We start from the raw sequence: 16,164 nt of genomic DNA on the forward strand, positions 1-16,164 counted from the left end.
GTCTGCTGGCTCGTGGTAAGCTCATCATGGAGAATATCCCTTTGGACGTTTTGACCTGTATGGTGCGCCAGAAAGCAGAGACTTATATAAGATATAGCAATCTTTTTTGGATTATCACGATTAGGCTTAACTGCCAGTCTAAAAATGGCTTTTATATAGCAATGACGATATTGTCTAATGAAATTAATATGAAGAATTGTGAACATATGAATGTATATCAGTTAATGCTCTCGAAGAACAAGAGCTATCGCTTTCTTATTCTGAGCTGTATTATTTATTTATTATTTATTGTTTATTTTTGTTTTTCTTCTGTCCGTTTATAGACTTTAACTTATTTTGTATGTACATGCACATGGGTGAAATATTGTTCAGTTATTTGAGTTGTTTTGCTTTGTTTTAACATAATAATAAAAATCAATTTTTCAGTCAAATTTTTTTTTAAAAAATTAAAATGCTAACATTGATAGAATAGAGTCCCAAAGAGCTCTCATTAGATAGATCACTCATGGTGGTTTACACTGAATGTCACCACACCTTGGGTGACAGGGTGAGGTTGAGAGAGCATCCTCTTCATGGTAACCTCAGTCAGTTTGGGGAATTGAACCTTCGCTGGTGCCCTCCCTCTGCATCACAAACCAACCATCCAGCCAACTGAGTGGGAGACTGTGTAACTGTTACACACAGAATCAGTCACAGACAAAGGGCAAAAGAAACATTCATGACACAAAAAAGGTGTATTTGGGATAATCGTCATGATAAGGGCTGAGGATAAAAACGTTCTCTTCTTGAAATTGTATTTTACATTGAGACAAGTTTTTGGAAGCTTTCTTTTACTGAATACAATAAGGTGAGACAAGTGAAATAACCAGAATGTCTAATTGTGATTGGATATCGATAACCGTAAATTAAGTGCATGTTTTTGATTGGTCTGTGGAAAGCATGCTGACTATTGTATGAATTTCGAAAGCAGATGAAATATATTGTTCGAGGAGTCTGTCCCCATGGGAAATGCCATCGGACACATGCAAGAAGAAACACTGGGTAAAAAGTTTCTGAGAATCGTCTGCTCGGTAACAGGAAGCTGGGAGTTGAATGACTGAAAGTTCCTGTAACGTGGAGCTGAGAAAACTATCATTTCACCTCCAAACGTATTGAATGTTGGAGCATGTTTGCAGTACTGAATGGCCTCATGATGGATTTCAATTGTGTGTGATTTGAAAAACGTACATCTCTACTCCATCCTCTTACATGTCACACACTGGGGCACAGCCGCTTTACTGAAACTGGGAATAAGTTGGAACATGATCTGGAAAATTCCATAATTGGCATTCGCCAGAATATTCTGTAACTCTGTGGGGGGCATTAGAGATGCAGAGAGAAAGAGAGGGATGGTGCTGTATGCAGTAGTGAGAGTGGGAGAGCATGAGCTTTGTTCGGGAACCGGTGCTATAACAGATATACAGTGAGTGTGAGGGAGCAGAGAGAATATGGTGACCCTTATCCTAACAGAGTGGGGAAGGTTATTGAAGCTTGTCCTGTTTTGCTGGACATTTACTCAGACCACAGATACTGCACTGAGCTGGGTGGTGAGCTCAGACCAGGCTCGGTGTGTCTGGTGGAGCGATCCCTCTGGGAAGAGAATGGTCCCCTTTTGTACTCGCTCATCCACCAGGACCTCTGTGACCCTGTCGAAAACCGTGATGTAATTTCCCCTTATCTGCCATGCTCAGAGTAAACTGTGCCGGACAGCTGCAAACTGAGAAAGCTCAACCGTGTGCCCCTTGGCCTTTTAAAGATGGCCCAGTGTCATGGAATATCCAGGAGCATCCGAGCGATTTTGAGTACCTCCAGTCATGATGGGTGGGAGAATCGAGCTGGCATTGTATGAGAGCGACACAATGGAGTGGGGTGGGTAGTTAATGAGATGAGTTTGGTAAGATAGCACCAGGAAAGTAGTTCAGCCTCGTGCAGACAATCCCTGTCACACTTAATGAAAATGGCACTGAGATAGTTTTTTGTTAGATTCAGCCCAGTGAGGCGAAGACTCTGCTGTCCTCACTCCTAGTTACAAAGCTGCAGAACAAATGCTCATCCAAAAGTCTCCATTGCCTGAACTCACAGCAATATCCCTTTCACTCATCATTCTTCAAAGTACTGAGCCGTGTTGCATGATACTATCGAAATGTCTTCATTTCAGCATTCTGAAACCTGTGAACATATCCTTCAATTACATTTTTTCTCAGTCTCCCCCACTCTGTTTTCACTCCAAAACACACTCATTTACAGTCATATTGCACGAGACTCCCAGTATGACTGGACCATGGCAACCAGAATGTCCATCCAGACTCACCCCATTCCCCTGCCCTTGTTCTGTATCCCTCTAATCCTTTCCTATCTGTGTATTTGTCCAAATGCCTTTTCAATGTTGTTATTGTGCCCACCTCAATCACTTCCACTGGCAGCTCAGTCTGTATTCATACCACACTCTATGTAAAAACGTTACCCCTCAGGTTCCTTTTTATATACTTTTTTTTTTCCTTTCCAAACATTAATGGATGTCCTCTAGTCGTCGATTCCCCAACCTTGGGAAAATAATTGAAGTATTCACCCCATGCACGCCTCTCATAATTTTATAAGAGTTACACTTCAATAAGAACCCCCTCAGTATCCTACGCGGAAAAGAAATAAGTTCGAACCTGTCCAACCTCTGCATGTAACTGAGAGCCTTTAGCCCAGGAAACATCTTTGGAAATTTGTTCTACGCTCTTTATCGTTCAATAATATCCTTTCCAGAGCAAGGTGAACAAAACGGAACACAACACTCCAACTGCAGCCTTACCAACATCCTGTACAACTGTAATATAACGTCCCAACGTCTATACCTAATGCCCTGATGAAGGCCAGTATGCCAACAGCCTTCTTCACTGTCCTGTGTATCTGTGACTCAAATTTCAGCCAACCGTGCACCTGATCTCCAACGTCCTTTTGTTCCACTTCACTCCTTAAGGCCCTCTCATTCATCATTAAACTTCTACCTGGATTTGACTTTCCAAAATGTAAGACTTCACACTTATTTCAAATTGCTATTTCTGAGCCCACTTCCTCAGCTGACCAAGGTACTGCTGCAATTTCTGATAATGGTTCTCATTGTAAATGATGCCTCCTAATTTCGAGTCATGTGCAAACTTACTAACCTTGTGTTGTGCACTCTGGTCCAAATCATTGATATAAGACAACGAACAGCAATGGACCCAGGACCGAACACTGAGGCACTCCACTAGTCGCAGGCCTCCAGTCCGACAAGCATACCTCCACCATAGCCATTTGCTTCATAACGTCAAGACAATTGTGTCACCAATTTGCCAGTTTACATTGGAGTTCATGTAATCCAACCTTCCAGAGCGGCCTACTATGTGGAACCTTGTCAAAGGCCTTACTGAAATCCATATAGACTATGTCCACCACTCTGCCCATGTCAACCTTTATGGTCACTTCCTCAAAAACTCTAACAAAAATTCTAAGGCATGATCTGCCACGCACAAAGCTATGCTGACTGCTCCAAGTCAAACTCTGTTTTTCCAAATGCATGCATATCTTATATCTCAGAACCTTCTCAAGTGGTTTACCGAAAACAGATGTGAAGCTTACTGGTCTATATTTCTCAGGTTTTTCTTTGCAACCCCCCTTGAAGAAGGGCACTCCATTTGTTACCGCCCAGTCTTCCGGGTCCTTGGCCCCTGAACTGTCTTCTCTCACCACCTGCAGTGCTCTTGCATATATCTGGTCAGGACCAAGAGATTTATCTGACTTTATGAATTCTAATATATCCATCAGCACCTCTACTGTGATATGGACTGTACCAAGATATCACAACTAACCTCCCAAAGGTCACAGGTCTTTATGATTTTCTTCATGATAAACACAGAGGGGAAATTGAGGACCTCACCCATTTCTTGAGGTTTTACGCATGCATGCCCATTTTGGATTTTAAGGCGTCCTATTCTCTCTCTGGTTGTTCTTTTTCTTTTCTATGCTGAATTTGGATTCGCACTAATCAGCTCAGCCATGGCTATCGCATACCCCCTTTTCGCCTTGCTGATTTCCTTCTTCAGTAAACTCCTCTATCCCCTGAGTACCTCCAGGGATTCCCTTGATACGAACTGCCTGTACCTGAGCCACGCCTCATTTTTTTTCTGGTCAGAGCCTCAATTATTCTAGTTATCCAGGGTTCTCTCTTCCAGCCTCACTTTCCCTTCATCCTCACAGGGACATATAGACCTTGAACTCGAGCTATCTCACTTTTGTAGCCCTCCTACCTGCCCGGGATCATTTTACCTGGAAACAAACTACTCCAATCATCCCCTGCAATCCCCTGTCTAATTCCAACAAAATACGCCTTACCCCAATTTATAACTTGAATCTGTGGACCAATTTTGTCCCTACCATAACTATTTTAATACTAATACAGCTCTAGTCACTATTCCCAAAATGATCCCCGACTTTACCTCCGTCACCTATCCGAACTTATTTCCCAACAGTAGGTCGAGTTTGTCCCTTCCCCAATAGGAACCTCTCTATATTGCTTGTGGAAGCTTTCCTGAACACACTTAACAAATTACATTCCATCGAAGTTCTTAACCCATCTGGAAGTCCCAGTATATGTTAGGAAAATTAAAATCACCTATTATGACAACCCTATTACTCCTGCAAGTCTCGCCAGTGTCCCTGAAATTTTGTTCCTATAATTCCCATTGATTATTTGGAGGCTTATAGTGCAACCATCACCATCCCCCTCTTAATTCTTTGTACCGTTTACAAAACCTCATTGGATATTATCTCAGTTATTTCAACTTTAAATACGAGAGTGATATGCGCCTTAATCAGAACTATTGGTATTTAAATTGTTTCCCTTTATATCTCATCCTCACATTGATTTTCATATTCGTAGCACCCCTTGTCAAGGTACAGTACAGATATGGAGCTGTAAATGGATGGGAACTGCACATTCTGTCACTTCCACCATTGGTTACATTTTTCACCACACTGGGCAGTGATCTAATACAGTGTTACCGAACAATGAAACAGCCTGGGTTTATATATGAATGACCCAGTGCGGACTGCACAGCTCCCCACACTGAACATTTAGTCCAGGATTATAGATCAAGCATTGGTGTGGGCTGCATAGAGTTTCACTCTGGACATTGCTGGGTTGCATACAGCTGTACACTAGCCGGATCTACACAGTGCTCCATCCTGAATATGTAATGGATGGGCTGGTTATGTGTGTTGGATTGTGAATGTAAGAGAATGAAACATCTGACAATACCTTTATTTTGAGTTTTCATTCTTGTCATTGGACCCCTCAAATTCTGACTTATCCTGTTAGACCCATCCATCTTGATGAGTAATGGTGAGTGTTCCTGCAGCATCTGAGTCTACAACATGACCAAGAAACGGAGCAGAGGCTGCAGAGAGGGGAGTCTCCGTAAAATGGAATGAAGGAATCACCATCAGATCACAGTGGTCACAGTGAATGGTGGGGCAGGATTGAATGGACCACTAATGCAACCTATTCATATATTTCTGTTTGTTCCAAGCAAACTCCCCTTCTCTCCCAGTGTCCCATATTGGTTGGGAGTGAGTCACCTCCTCCTGTTCCTGCATAACATGATGCTGGGGCCTCACAACCTCCAGATTTCCCTGTGCCCCAGTTTCGAGCTCTGAGTGACTCCCTCCTGTCCCTGTGCCCCAATCTCAAGCAGTTGGATGACTGCGTCCTGTTCTTGTGTCCCAATCTTGAGCAGCTGAGTGACTGCCTCCTGATCCAAGGTTTGCGATAGTAGATGTCCTCCTCCTGCTACTGACTGACAGGTTCCAATATCTCTGTGCTCACCTGCTGCTCCTGTGGAATGGAGTCGAGGGCCTGAATATCGTCTTCACATTCCTTACAGCTTCTCTTGACTAAAAGCCTTTCCCCGTTTCTGTAAAACACCATCAAAATATGAATGATGTATTTTTGTATTTTACTCTCAGTAATTGAACAAACAAACTGACTGACAGAATTCAGAAGCTGAATTGCCTCTTCCTGTTCCTGTGTCATACACTCAAGAGGGAATAGAGTTTCAGAGATGTACAGCATGGAAAAATACCTTTCGGTCTGATCGTCCATACTGACCAAACATCCTAAATAAATCTCGTCCCCCTTTCCATCACTTGGCCCATCTCCCTCTAAACACTTCCCATGCATGTATCCATCCAAATGCCTTTTAAATGGTGTAACTCTACCCGCCTCCACCGCCTCTTTTGGCTGTTCAATCCATACACACAGCGGTCTCTGTGTGAAAATGTTGTCCCTCATGTTCCTTTTTAAATCTTTCTCCTCTCACCTGAAACCTTTGTCTTCTAATTTTGGACTCGCCTATCCTGGGTAAAAGACGTTGACTGTTTACGTTATCTATGCCCCTCATGATTTTATAAACCCCTTTAAGGTCACCCCTCAGCCTCAACACTTGAAAATAGTCCCAGCCTGTTCAAACTCTCCCTGTGGCTCTAACCATCCAACATCTGCAACATTATTTTAAGTCTCTTCTGCACCCTTTCAAGTTTGACAATGTCTTTCCGACAGCAGGGAGAACAGAATTAAAGGCAATATTACAAAAGTGGCCAAACCAATGTCCTGGACAGATGCATCATGTCATGAAAATGTTTAGACACAAAGCACGCACCAATAAAGGGGAGATCACCAAGTGCCGTCTTCACTACACTGTTTACCTGTGACAGCACTTTCAAGGAACGGAGAACCTGCCCCACAAGGTGACACAGTAGCTCAGTGACAAGCATTGCTGCTTCAGAGCGCAGCGATCTGGGTTTAACTCCTTCCTTGAATCACTGCCTGTGTGGAGTTTGCACATTCTCCCCGTGTCTGTATGAGTTTCCTCCGGATGTTATGTTTTCCTCCGACAGTATAAAGATATACAGATATGGGTAGATTGGCCATGCTCAATTGCGTAAAGTACCCAAGGATGTATAGGCGAGGTGGATTAGCCATGGGAAATGCAGAGTTGGGGGATAGGGTAGGGGTTTGTCCAGTAGGATACTGTTCAGAGGTTCGGTGTGGCCTCGATGGGCCGAAAAGCCTGTTTCCTAACTGTAGGAATTCGATAATTTCGATGGATTCTCCTTGATTGGCAGCTTTCGACAGAACCCTACCTGTGTGTCTTGCCTTAATTTGTCTTGCCAAAATGCAATAGTTCACATTTATCTAAAATAAACTCCATCTGCCACTCCTCGGTTCACCTAAGCAAAGTCCCATTATAGTCTGAGAGATCATTCTTCACTGTCGACTACACCAACAAATTTGTTGTTGTCTACAAACTTACTGAGCATACTTCATATACTCAAATGTAAATGATTTGTATCAGTGACAAAAGGCAGTGGACCCACTATTGATCTTTGCGGCACGTCACTAGTCACAGGTCTCCAAGTTTAATGAACAAATGTCACTGTCACGCCCTGTCTCCAATATTTAAGAAAAATTTGGATCTAAATGGCGAACTCTCCCTGGATCCCAGGCAGTCTAACCTTATTAACCAGTCTACCATGAAGAACATTTTGGTAATCTTACTGAATTCCATAAAGACAACATCCACTGACCTGTCTTCATCAATCATCTTCATCACTTCCTCAAAAAATTCCACTGAGTCAGTGAGACGTGATCTCCAATGTACAAAGCCCCTCTTCAGTTCTTGTCTTTTCAAAATGCATATTGATCTTTTTCCTCAAAATCCCCTCCAACAATTTAGTCACCATTGACGTCATGCTCACCGATCTATAGTTACCTTTTTTTTCCCCTTACTTTCTTAAATAATGACACAATGTTAGCAGCCCTCCAGTCTTTTGACACCTCACCTGTGGAAATCAATGTTGCAAATACATCAGCAAAAGGCTGAGCAATTTCTTTTCTAGTTTCCCACAAATATTTGGGACACAACTGCTCAGGTCCCAGGGATTTGTTCACCTTTATGTGTTTTAAAATATCCAGCACCTCCTTGTAATATAGACACTTTCAAGGTATCACTATATATTTCTTCATTCTCTCGCTCTTGTAACCTCCTCCACATTAAATACTGAGAAGAAATACATGTTTCGTATCCCTCCAATCTCGTGTGGTTCCATGCACAGGTAGCCTTACTGATCTTTAAGGGGCCCTATCCTCTCCCTCGTTAATCTTTTGACATTAAAGAATTTGTATAATTTCTTCAATGCTTCGTTAACCGTATTTCTAAAGCCAGCCCTTGTCCACATTTTTCTGGCCCGATTTCCCCATTGACTGTACACTTGCTGCCCTTGCACACCTCTCGGGATCCACTTGATCTCAGCTCTGTTTACCTGACATATGCCTACTTCCTTACCTTGACCAGACCATCAATATCTCGAGCCATCCAGCACTTGCTACACGCACCAGCCTTGCCCCTCTCACTAATAGGAAGACGTTGGCTCTGGACTCTCTGAAACCAAGTTTTGTTGGCCTTGTATTTTACAACCATCACTTTACCTGTGAATAGGGTATTCCAATCAGCCTTTCAGAGGGCTCACCTAATACTTTCAAAATTGGCCTTGTTCAAAGTTAGAACTTTAATGTTTACATCAGGTCTTTCCTATTCCACAACTAATTTAAAACTAATATTTAGGCATAACAGACTTGGAAGTTAAATAAACACTTCCTGCCTCTCTGTAACAGGCTCAAGAGGCTGAATGGGCTCCTCGACGCCCTCTCTTAAAGACTGGAAAGGCTGAATGGCCTCCTCCTGTCCCTGTGTAACAGACCCGAGACATTAAATGCCACAGCAACCCGTGGATTACGAGCAGCCGGTAAACTGTATCTGATGGAGGTCCATCCTTTCTCAGTTACAGAAACACAAACAACACAATGTACTCCAGGTGCCGTCTCAGTAACACCTCATACAGCTGCAGTGACTTATCTCTTCGTTTTGAATGATTCTGTTGGCAAAATGTGACAATATTCTAGATTTCCACCTTTTCAAGTAGCAACAGGCTAATATGGGCTGAATGGCCTTCTCGTATCCCTTTGTAAGAGGCCCATAGGGACAGAATTGCTTCGGCATTTTGCTGAGCAGCAATCTCAATGCTCTGTCTCAAGGTTATGAAAGGATTCGATAACAGGGCACTTAAAACCAGGAGTAGCCTCATACTGGTCAATAAGTATTATACTTTGGGTTAAGGTATCCAGAAACCTGCCCACCTGACTTGTTTTTATGCAACTGATCTGTTATTTTATACCTGCCTCTTTTCATAAACAGAGTGGAACACATATAGACCACTGCAGTGCCTTTTAATACTCTCATATACAAGTTTTTAAAAAAGATTCGAAAGATTTAAAGATTTTTGGTCCATCCCTCAGCAACCCTCATCCATTCCATCCAAACCCAGTAAATGTTCCCTTTTATAGTGATATGAAAAATGAGGTGTGGAACTGGTTAACTGAGCCTGTTTGTTTAGTCATGATTTGGAGATGCCGGTGTTGGCCTGGGGTGTACAAAGTTAAAAATCACACAACACCAGGTTTTCATCTAACAGGTTTAATTGGCAGCACACTAGCTTTCAGAGCGTTGCTCCTTCATCAGGTGATAGTGGAGGACACACTTCTAAGGCACAGGATTTATCGCAAAAATTTTCAGTGTGATGTAACTGAAATTATCCATTGAAAAATACCTTGATTGTTTGTTGAGTCTTTCATCTGTTCGAAGATCATGATAGCTTCATTTCTTTCATGTGTAAATTATAAAACCTTTTTCTTTTAAAGTTGCATTCTCAGGTTAGCAGTAACAACGAGTATTAGTTAGACAATATTTTGAAGGTGTTTGCCCCTTTGTTCTCTGTCTATACCATAATGTTTGGATTGATTCTAATCTGAAAAGTGAGATAACAGAGTTCTACATGAATGCATGCAGTTTTTGAGCAAAGTACAATGTAACTCTGCAAGTACAAATTCACCACATAAGATATATGTGTGTCTGTAGGTCTTTGTCGGTTTGTATGTGTGTGTTTCTCTTAGTTGGGGGTTGTGAGTGTGAGAGGGAGTATATATGTGTGTGTAGTGATGTAGAGTGTCTTAAGTCTGTGAGGGGTTGCATGTGTGAGTGTGGGAGTGTGTGTGTGTCTGGGGTGCGGGACTTGAGTATCAGTGAGAGAGAGTATATATGTGTATGCATGAGTGTAGCGTGGTCTAAGTCTCTGAGCGGATGCCTGTGAGAGTGTGTGTGTCTGTAAGGGTGTGTGTGTCTGTGTGCGTGTCTGTGTACTTATGTGTCCGTACGTATGTGTGTGTATAGGAGTGCCTGTGTGTGTGTGTATAGTACAATGGTGGTAACCTGCAATGTGACATGAACCCAAGGACCCAGTTGAGGCCCTCCCTATGGGAACCGAAATTTGTAATCAGCTTCTGCTCGGCCACTTTTCGCTGCTGTCAGTCCTGAAGTCCGCCTTGAAGGATGGTCACCAGAAAGTCCGAGGTTGAATATCCTGGACCACTGAAGTGTTCCCCAACTGGGAGCGAACCCTCCTGTCTGTTGATTGTTTTGCAGTGCCCATTCATCCGTTTTCGTAGCCTTTGCTAATTTTCCCAGTGTTAGTTCAGTGACTGTGCTTAATGCCAATCTCCATGGATTCTAATTATCTCAGTGGAGGGTTTCCATCTTTTAATGATAAATGGGCGCCGTTCAATGTGTTATCCCATAACATGAGCGGGAGCATCACCGACAGCACTGACAGGGAACAGCATACCCAGAGAGAGGGGGAGGAGAGATCAGTATCTGAGAACATGAGACTGGAATGTTCCAAAAATGTATCAGAATCTGGAAACATTAGACTGGCAAGTTCCAACAATAGATAGGAGTTTATACATTTATGTTTGGTATCTTTCTGAATGTTATTGGTCGTCATTATCATGGCGGATCTATTATGCTCTTCTCATTATTCAATATTTTTATTATACTTTCCTGGTTATCGTTGGTGTTCCTGGTCAGTGTCAACGTCCAGATGTTTTTGATCTAAAAACCGATTATGACTGTATTACTGTTCTTTTATATCGTCTACACTCCTTGCCACTATTATTTTACTGTTGAAACTCTCATTCCAGATATTTACTCTACAGACCACTACTAACTACATCAATGCATGTGTTCAATGACTGTCTCCCTCTCTGAGCTGGCAGTGTTACTCTCTATGTTGACCTACTCAGTTCCAGCAGAGAACTACAATTTACTGTATCATTGCCTTTGTTATTTAAATATTAAGAGCAGGGAGGTCACTCTCTACTGCTCTGGTTACAAACTCCACTTCCTGCCACTGTTTCCATCCCATCCCTGGCCAATATCTGCGACTGAAGCAGACAAGTCACAACTGTAGGAGATCCCTTTGACTATGAGCTGATTCATGACACCATATCCTGACCATTTCTAACTTGAAATGCTCACCACTCCAGAATATATCTCACTGGTTTAGTCCAGCTGCTGTTTGAACCTTGAGCTATGAAATAAAGTCTTAACAAAGCCAATAATCTGCTGCTGACGCTCCCGGCTTCAAACCTGCCGAAGCAAATCTGATTCGAACTCACACCAAACTCCCATCCATCTGTCATTCATGTGCACGCTGATGTATATTGCTGTTTTTTTCTGGTAATACCTTTATTTTGACATTCTCAAACACTTTACCGTATCTGTCCATGAAACTTCTCTCGTTCTCTCTCTGTTGATTAACAAAAAGCCTGCCAGTTGTTCTTATTTAAAATAGTTTCCTGTGCGTTCCTTCTCAAACAATGAGTTTCGCATTCAACCACGCCAATCCCGCACACACACTCTCTCTCAGTCTCTGATGAACACACACACAGCAAACCTTCTCATTGTCGACATTGCAGTAATTTGATGCGAGTATAGTTACCATATGACAGTAAAGTTTGCAATACTCTCTATGCTGGGCAGATAGTGCAGTTTACTGAGCAACACACTAGCATCGTCTGCACAGCTCTCCGTGCTGGGCTGTCATCTTTTCCCAGTTTATGTTGTTTGTGGTGTTCTGTGAAGCAGATTCAGAATTTGATGTAACAAACCATTCCAGCTGATCTGACAATGCCTTTATTCAATGTTCTCATTCTTTTAAGTTTACTCTCGAAGATTCTCACTTCTCCAGTTAGTCCCACTGCCCTGTCTTTTTCCCCATATTTCCACAACATCTTTTCAGTTAATTAACTGTCTCTTTCTGTCTTTAATGTGAATCTTTCTGTCCCTCAGTTTCTTTCCCTGGCCTTTGTTTATGGATCTCTAGTGTATCGAGTGCTGGCATTGTGAAGCTCAGATACAGGGAAATGGTGTGTGTCAGGCTGTTTTTCACTTCCCGGTATGTCCCATGTGATGGTCCATGGACAGGGATGTTTCAGAAGTTATGAGGCACATCCTTGTAACTTGGTCTGTACCTGTATTTGTCCCTCTCAGGTGACCTTCTGATCGAGGAAGCCCCTCAAATAAAAGGCCAGGGATCTAAAGTGTGTGACAATGCTGTCACTTTTAAAAAAAGATTATCTTCTCCTTTCTTTAAATAAGAGCTCTTAAAGGCCAAACTGCCTACTGAAAATGGCTCAAGTAAATAACTTACGACACTTTTATGGTTTATAATAAATAGCAGTAACAACGGCCTAGTAACTTATCCCCAGCTGCTACTCTCTGAAACCTGACTTGATGCTGTTTCTTCCTGAATTGGAGAACTGTATGCAAGAATGTATGTCTGAATGTTCCATTTTTCCAAGAGATGTGTTTATGGGATGTTGGTATATTGGAATAGTTCATTTGTAGAAGGTACTGTATCCATTATTCGGTTATGGTTTCCAATAGTAAAATTATTCTAAATTCCTCTTCATTTTGTATGGATTTTCATTAGAGTCTTTAAGTATGTTGTGTTTTGCTTAATGGTGAGTGGTTTGACGAGTACCATCACATCTGGAACACCCAACTCTCATCTACCTACAAAATAAGAAAAGGTTTGCATCCAAACTACCTCCTTAAACTAGTTTGAGTCAGTCTGGTTGGTCTATAACAAACTCTGGACTCTTGTCTGGTTCTATATCGATAATACCAAATTGGGTTTAGAATTCCAATCCCTACAGTCCGCAAACAGGGCATTCGACCCAACAAGTCACCACCGACCCTCCGAGGAGTAACCTACCCAGACCCATTCCTCTACCCTATTATTACACATTTACACCGACTAAGGCACATAACCCACACATCCCTGAAAACTATGAACAACTAACCACGACCAATACACCTGACATGCACAACTTTGGGTTTTCGAGGAAACCAGAGCATCCAGAATAAGCTCATGCAGACACTGGAGAGTATGCACCGAGAGAGTATTGGGTTCAAAAGTTACGTATGGAAGTTGTTAGTGTCTTTGGTTCCGGATGTTGAATTCGGCTGATTTAAACAGTGTTTTGTGTATAAAGATTATTTCAGTCATTAAGAGTTCTCTGGGTGTGGAAGAAGTGAAGTTGGGGGTTTTACAAAAGGTAATGAAGGCAAAGCTGTAGGAATTGACAGACAAGCTGGAGTTGGGGCTGTGTTTGTCTGTGAGAAAATGAGAGATAATTACAGCTAGAGCTCGGCAATTACATTTGGTGGAACCGCCATCAGACTCTTTGGAAATGGCTAGAATTCAATTTCAAATGAGGCACCTTGAACATGAAAAGGAATTGAAACAGTTTGAATTATGATGAAAAGTAGAAATAAAAGAAAAGGAAATGAAGAAGAAAGAAAGAAAAAGAGAGAAAAAAGCAGAGAGCTTCAACTTCAAAAGTAGTAATTATAGAGGAAAGTTGAGATGAAGGTAGACGGTAGGCTGGATAAGAAAGATAGTGAGGATGAGCAACGCTATAGTAGCCAAAGGCCTGATGGAGATCTGTTTAAATAAACCCAGGCATTATCTAAATTTGATGAGAAGAATGGGGGAGCCTTTTTAATTCCATTTGAGAAAGTGGCTAAACAAATGCAGTGCCCAGTGACCATGTGGATTTAGTTGATTCAAACAAAGCTGATAGATATTTGCATCCCTATCGGAGGCGGTGTCTGGGGAGTAGGAGGAGGTGAAGAAGGCCATCGGAAGTGCATATGAGCTTGTGCCAGAAGCCGACAGACATTGTTTCAGGAATCTAAAATAGTGTCCCTGGTTAAACGCACATTGAGTTTGAAAGAATCGAATAAAGTAATTTTGAAAAGTGGGAAGGGTATTAAAAACAGAGCAAACCAATGGCACTCTTAGAGAGATTCTTATTTTGGAGAAGTACAACAATTCACTTCCTGCAGTCGTGAGAACTCGTGTGGAAGAGCAGAGAGTTAAAACGGCAAGATTAGAAGCTGAAATGGCTGATGAGAATGATTTGGTTCAGAAATCAAAGTCTGGTTTCTGTGAGGGATTGAGAAGAATGTGTGAGATCTTCTTAAAACATATCCCTGTGAGAGTAAGGTTTATTGGCATAGGCCAGGAGTAGCAGGTAAAGGGGTTACAGCATTAAGAGGCACAGAGGCATGTAATTCTTTTATGCTGAGACATGAGGAGCTATGCCATTCAGAGGGACTATTGGAGAGATGAGAAGTACTCCATTACGTAATGTGTGGTTGGAGCGTCCAGTGGAAACATCAACAGATTTATTCCACAATGGAGAAGGAGGCTTTGAGCTTGGTGTTGGCATTACAACATTTCAGCATTTAAATTGCCAATAACATACCCGAGACAAATCTTTATCACTGATCGTGACCCCTTAAAGTTTTTGAAGAAGTTTAGGGAGAAGAATACCAGTCTGTTTCGATTGAGCTTATTATTGCTGCCATTCAATTTGAAATTATACCGTTGATATTCGAGAAACCAAAGATTTGACACGTTGCAGAGACTTGGATGAAGAAAGACAAAGGCATTCTGTGGCAGGAGTAAAATGACTGAAATCGAAGCTAGTTGTGAACATTTGTATTCTCAGAGTCAATGTAGTATATATACATTTCAGTCTGCTAATAGAGGACGATTAGGAGGTCTAAAATTAATCCATCTTTGCATATTGATGTATCATTTTATTAAAGGTGAGTTGTGAGTTTACTATCACTGTAAAGAGGTTATGTTCTCTCAGGTTGTTTTTGAAGGGAGGTTATAAAGGCAGAGGTGCCGAACTGCTGTCTGAACACAGTTTAAGGAAATAACTGAGGAGGCCTTTAGGTTTCATTAAATGGTGGTAACAATCGAAGGGCAGTGGCCAGCTCTCCCAGACCAGGTTTTCTCGTTTTGTTTTTATCTGCAGCATTCAGAAGCTGTTGGGGATCCTCGAAGGGTTGGAAGTTCCAATACATGATCCCCAGCTGCTTTTCTCTCTGAGATCTCTGTTGATGTTGATTTCTCCAGGATCAGAAAACTGCATGCAAGGATCTGTATTTGAATATATCTTTGTGCCAAGCGGTGTATACCAAGAAGGTACGGTATCTATTGTATGTGTAAGTGTTCCAATATATAAGCTATCCCAAAATATTATTTTCTTCGTTTGGATTTTAAATAAAACATTTGAATAGATTATGTTTTGCTAAATGTCGAGAGGTTTGGCCAGTCACAACATATCTGGAACGCACACTTCACATCTATGTTTAAAATAAGGAAAGGTTTGGGTCTAAGCGGCCTTCTTAAAACATTTTGCGGGGATCTGGTCTGGTCCACAACACTTGGAGCCGAGGGGTTTCTGACTGCTCCTGTAATTGAAAAGTTAGTGGAGGGGCTGGAGATGGTTTGCTGGAGGTTGTGCTGTGAGCTGCCTCAGACATTCAGGGAGACCAGAGGATTTGGTGACCCAACTTTGGATGGAGCCTGGGGACTGTAGTTACAGCATCTGGGTCTGTAACATGAACAACAAATGGAGCAGAGGCTGCAGAGAGGGGGAGCTCTGAAACCACGCAGTGAGTGTGTGTGGGGAAAGGGATCTGCTGTATCCACCCCAAGTATTCCGTGACCAGCTTCCCAAGCTCCACTTAACCCAGGAGCAGAGTGTGAGGGGACCCTGACTGAACAAGGAGCTGGTCACAGAGCGGTGTCACCTCCTTCAACACGACCTGCAGCCTCACA

This window comes from Chiloscyllium punctatum, unplaced genomic scaffold, assembly GCF_047496795.1.
Source record: "Chiloscyllium punctatum isolate Juve2018m unplaced genomic scaffold, sChiPun1.3 scaffold_90, whole genome shotgun sequence".
Classification (NCBI taxonomy): Eukaryota; Metazoa; Chordata; class Chondrichthyes; order Orectolobiformes; family Hemiscylliidae; genus Chiloscyllium; species Chiloscyllium punctatum.